Genomic DNA, 6000 nt, shown 5'->3' on the forward strand with positions numbered 1-6000 from the left:
GTCAACATCCTGTATGCTCTCTCAAACATTAACTAAGACATATCCTTTGGTCACTTGTGCCAAATTCCAACAGCATTTTTTAAAGATAACGTTTACTACCTTTGCGAGGGATAACTTGACATCTCGTGCCATTGGCTTAGCAACGATCTGAGAGTCCGGGATACTCCCTGTTTACAGAGGTTAGTGATACCTGACACTAATTGCATTCTATATTCTCAACAAGACTGAGATAGAAGAATAGCCAGGCTAACGTCTCCATGGTAGAGGAATGGACCAAGGTACTGTGGGCCCTAATGACACTGCCCGGAACTCGGGACAAGTCACTGGGACAATCAGTGGCCCTGACTTCTAGCGTAGGGATTCTCCTTATGACCTCACAACCTCCTCGGTAGGGGCACATGTGTCTTTCATGCTTCGTGGGAGAATGCATTATCTGTGGACACAAGTACAGCACTTATGAACCCGTTCAGATACTCTTATCTGCTAAGTGCTTTATGACTCCACGTGCCAGGTGACTCATGTGTTATCTGCGATACGGGTGCAGAAAGCCAGGCAGAAACAGGAGGAGCCATGAGCAGCAGTCTTGCCGATTCAAGGTCTTCCTGCACCAACCCTTCCATTCGTCCTCTGCCAGGCTGTCTTGTAAATCACATTACCTTTAACCCTTGCCATCCCTCACTCCTGGAGAGTGGGCTAGACTTCGGGAGTCACATCTAACAAACAATACGGCAGAGGGGATGGTGTGTGATTGCCAAGACTAGATTATAAAAGGCATTACAGCTTCTTCCTTCCTCTTTCTCTTGGATCACTTCCTTGCTGCTTTTCTTGGGTCACTTCTTAGAGAAGCCAGCTGCCCTGTCATAATGACACTCAAGCAGGCCTATAGAAAGGTACAACAGACAGCCAGAAACTGAGGCCGTTAGCCAATAGCCACGTGAGTGACGCGTCTCAGACGTGATCTGCCAGCCCCGGTCAAGCCTTCACATGACAGCAGCCCAGGTGACAGCTTGACTGCAACCTCATGAGAGACCCTGAACCAGAATCACCCAGCTGAGCTGCTCCCATATTCCTAAACCACAGAAACTGTGAGATAATAAATGTTTATTATTTCAAGGTATTAAATTTTGGGGTTAATTTGTTATGTAGCAACAGATAATTAATACACATGGGTAAATATGACTTTTGAATAATATATCATTTGCATTTTAAAAGTATCTGTTTGCCTCTTATCAAAAGTCCATTTATATCATATACTAAACTATGGTTACCTGCTCTATGGAACAAAAATTATTTTCTAGCTAAGGAAGAGAAACATTTCCTTAAGCCTTAAGGGAAAAAAAAGCCCTCATCAGCATCTTCTGATTGAACTTCCTTCCTGAATTACATGGATCTTGATGGTGAAAACTACAATCTCAATTAGGAATGCAATTCAGGCAAAATTAAGATCAAGAAAAGTGGCAAAAGGCAAATAGAATCAGAAGTAATTTAAATAGCTGTCATGCAGGGTGTCATATGGGGTCTCTGGTCCCGCTCCCCACATAAGAACACAGCATATGGTGAGGCCAAAAAGGAACACCCACGGAGCCATAGATAGGGGAGTCATACCACTATATTCTCGCTGGTGGCTGGGTTGGAGACACAGGAAGCAGCAGCCACACGATCCGCAACCTGCCGTCCACTTCTCTGCCAACCAACCTCACTTGCCAACTGCAATCCTCTGTGCTAACTGCAATCCGCACCTCTCTGCAATCCGCGCTTGCTAGCTTATCTATGGCAGTTATATCAGTGGCCAATGGCTCACTGGTTACAGCTGATGGCCATCCAATCACAGTTGATGGCCATTTACTACCAGAGCCAGCACCTTTCCATGTGAGGCCGAGAGCCTGGAAACTGCACTCCTGGCTCTGTCCCCACAATAGTTTTAATTGATTTTAAAAGAAAAAAAAATGTTTTAAAAACTGCTACTTGGCAGTCTGTAATCCATCTTTGAATATTCTAGTTCATAGGACAAACACACATTGTGCAGTTTTAATGATGATAAAAATAGCTAGCGATGATTGAGTGAATGTGCTAAGAGGTTATATAACTGGTAGCATGCAACCCTCATAATAGCCCCAAGTTAGTTCCTGCTACTAGCCCCACTTTCAGATGAGCAAATCAAGCTTCAGCAAGGCCAAATAACCCGTCTAATGTCACACAGCTGATAAGGAATGAAGTCACAATTTGAACACCTGCCCTTAGACTCCCAGCCAGAACTTTCAACCATTACACGTGTTCTACACCATAGTTCCCATGCTGGACACCAGTTTAGGCTTTTTGTGAGATGCAGTTTTATCGAATAATGTCTTGTTCATTAACCAAGTACTTAAAATGAGCCTGGTCTGAGACTACGTACTCACATGCATTATTTCCTTTAGTCCTCACAACCAGCTTACAGGTAGGGACTGTTATTCTTCTCCCTTTACAAACAAGCTGATTGAGCAGGAGAGAGGCTAGATTGACAACATCCAGACCTCAGCGCCAGGCTTCACCCCAGGCAACCTGAATCCAAAGCCAACCTCCTCACTATGATGCAGAGGCAGAAAACTTCCATAGTCATGAATAATTAAGTTTCAATTAAGATACGTGGAGGTGCCTGCGTCCTTCCAAAGACAACTGTGGAGTTACAAGGAGTGTGGAAAGAAAACAAAAAATCTGCAATATTTCAGTCTCTGTCATGCGTGGTGGATTTAAAAGTAGATTCACAAGCATAGCTAGTAGTCAATTCACTTTAAACTTATGGCCCCCAGGACTGTTTTACATTCTCTGTGAGACCAAGGAGAATGAGGTGCTGATACAACACCTTTCTCATGTTTATTCATCGAGTTAACATTATATCTTTGAATGGATGGGAGATCTGATGTCAGTTTATTTATTCACTCATCAATTATTTACGAAGCTCTTACAATGTACCAAGTATCCTTCCAGGAACTAGTTATATAGCAAACAAAAAAGATAAAAATTCTTGCCCTCATGGGACTTACATTCTTGTGTGTAGAAAAAAAGAGACAAGAAACAAAATAAATATACAATAAGTTAGACTGTGATAAGGGCTACAGAGAAAAATGAAGTGGGGGTGGGGTGAGGAAGATGTGGATGAGGGTTGCAGTTTTAATTAGGCTGGTCAGAAAAAAATCTCACCGTAAAGGTGCAAATTATCATTGTGCATAAATTGTGTAGACTCCAATAGTGATTTTTTTTTTTTCCCTCTTGAATTAAAATGTTTACATAAATCATCGCCAAGACTAGCTTTCCTGGTACTGATATAGTTATTTAGGCAAGTATTTGATAGATAAACCAGATGGGAGCCCAAATTCTTGAAATGGCCATCTAAATTCATTTGGTAAAACTGGATAATCATCTCTCATCTTTTCTGAATTATAACCACTGTCTGATTTGCATATGGCAAGCTAAGCCTTTCTTTTAAAAACCCTTTGATAACACAAGGCAAGAGATCTAGTGGAAAAAAGAGGGCCAGTTTTACAGAGACTGACAATAACTTGCAAAGGAGACCCCAGCAAGTCCTGGATATTCTTCAGAAATCCTGGGCAAAATTTATTGGGTTGGCCCATTGTTTCCCGGCTACTTAGAGACTAGGAAGAGAAAAAAGAAGCGAATGGCTTTTTCTTTGCAAGTCTGGTCACATCCCAAGGGCAGAGACCTAAAAGCCACCTCTGATCCTACTCAGCTGTGTGACCTTGGAAAAACTGCTTAAGCCCTCTGGGCCTCAGTTTCTCCATCTGAACCACAAAGAGAATCATCTCTAGAAGACAGCTCTGACCTACCGTGACCCCAGCACCGGGGCGTGCAAAGGCTTATCTTCGTCATCACATGCAGCAGCTACCTGCTGAACCAATTTTACACGAAAATTCTATTCTTCCAAGCCCATACATTCATTAACATTCCATGCTTATGGAGCAGTACGTAAAGGAACTTTATTAGCTCATCGAAACTCACTTGTGAGAGAACAGCAATAAAACATCACTGGCTTCTTGTGTAAGTGGAATAATGCTGAGCTCTCCTAAAAGTGGAGTGTGGGATAGAACGTCCTTCCACTTCATTCAGTCCTGGATAGCACTTTGGCCCGACCAGCACAACAAACCAAAGACCCCCTCCCTCTCACTCCCTTCTGCCCACCAAACATACACCTACTGACACATGACACCAAAGCAACAGACAGTTCGGACATCAAGAGGTCCCTTTAGTTCAGACCCTGTATCAGGAGCCCACCAGTAGGCCTGAGACCCATGGCATTGATCTTAGCCTCCCTGTCTTTCCCCGTAGTAACTCTTCCTTCCCATCTCACTGGCCAGTCAGAAGTGCCCACATGTGTCTAGCAAGGCTCTAAAGACTAGTGAGAACTCAACCCTTTTTTATTTTAAGTTTTACCAGAGAGGGGTCAGCAACAATCCATCACCTTCCCTTCTTTCCCTTGGCACTGCCATTCTATTTCACACATGACTGCCGGTCCAGATACTGTCTCTTTCACTTCCCACCTTCCTTCCAGACTCCACAAGCAATCTCTCACACCCGCTGCCAACACACGCCAGCACGTGCACACACCCCAATACTTCACTCACACACCATACAGGAATTCTTTATTTGATCAATAAAGGCACAAAACTCACAGGGATAGTAATAGATTTCTCAATTTCCTGACTATGAAAGATTCTAATTAGCATTCCTCCTTGTAGAAGGAACGTCCCCAAATGCTCTAACCTAACTCCCACATTTGAACTCCTTTCTCTTCACTTCCCACACCTCGTCTCCTGAATCAGAAAGTGTTCCTGCCAGCTCCCTCACCCTGAATATTAAATCAGTCATCACACCACACACAGAGACACACACAAGCACAGAGGTTTAACTACAATAGGACTTATAGATTCAGCCTTGGTCCAGAGAACACACACACACACATATACCACGAAAAAAAAAATTGAGTTGAATTTGTTTTATGTGTGTGTCTGTGTAATTTTGTGATTTGTTCTTGATCTTTGTTTCTGTTTAACAAATTAACAAGGGCATTTTGACTAAAAGAGATCAACCCAAGTCCACACACACTTGCAAACACACATCTACCGCCATAGTGAGCACGAATTTGCACACGTACCTCATCCTCCCACTGCAGCGCCTGCTCTCTTGGAAGGATGACCCGGCAATCAAGGCAAAGGGGCACAGTCCACAGAAAGCAACCTCAGCTACGGCCACTGGCCACTGTGTTCACGTCAATGGCTCTCACATGCAAATGACCGCCCGGCTTTCATTCTCAGGATCAGATTTGCTAGTTAATTAGTAACCATGGTCTTCCCCTGAGGAGAACATCTGTAAGAGCTTGGAGCAAGCTGAGGCCACCGTGACACCCTCAAACTCCTCTGGGCACTGAGTGTGCATTTAGCAGTGAGGACACTCAGTGTTTCTGGCAAAAGAACACGGACTGACTCAATGTGTAGATCAATGACAAAGAGCAAAAAATAAATGACCCCCGGGTCCCAGAATAGCCCTCTCTCAGTGACCACTAATCTCCCAGGAACCTGTTGACATTTAATAGAATTACAGTTACTAGAATATTTTTTAATTGCAATATAGCAATGCATGTGCTTCCTCAATGTTGTATTTAACAAGTCAGCAGGTGTAATAGCTACTGCAATTTCAACGCTGTGTAAACAGGACCTCAAGAGTAGCTTCCAAATATGACATAAGAGTAGCTGTGACCTCCTTGGAACCAAAGTCTTCGGCAACTGCTAACACTACTGTGCTTTGTGGCCTAACTTACTAGTTAAGAGACGTGCTAGATTTCGTTTAGATTTTAGTAAAGAAAAGAAATACATCAATATTTTCCTTTTATAAGTCTACGTGTTCTTTTAATTACACCCATGAATCTCAGGTTGAGAGCTCTGCTCTATTGCTAGGCAGACCCTTCTCCCAGTCGGGCAGCGTCCTCGCCTGTCTGCCTCTCTGAGT

General features: G+C 43.4%; 1 protein-coding gene across 1 annotated transcript in view; it reads right to left on the reverse strand.

The window, feature by feature from the left end:
* Positions 1 to 5291, reverse strand: part of MGAM (maltase-glucoamylase) — a 69138-nt gene extending 63847 nt beyond the window's left edge. The window contains exon 1 of the mRNA XM_074315260.1: positions 5150 to 5291. The gene's annotated coding sequence lies outside the window, so the exon portion shown is untranslated. The remainder of the gene's footprint in view (positions 1 to 5149) is intronic.
* Positions 5292 to 6000: the final 709 nt, after the last annotated feature.

Source organism: Rhinolophus sinicus, linkage group LG11, assembly GCF_036562045.2.
Source record: "Rhinolophus sinicus isolate RSC01 linkage group LG11, ASM3656204v1, whole genome shotgun sequence".
Classification (NCBI taxonomy): Eukaryota; Metazoa; Chordata; class Mammalia; order Chiroptera; family Rhinolophidae; genus Rhinolophus; species Rhinolophus sinicus.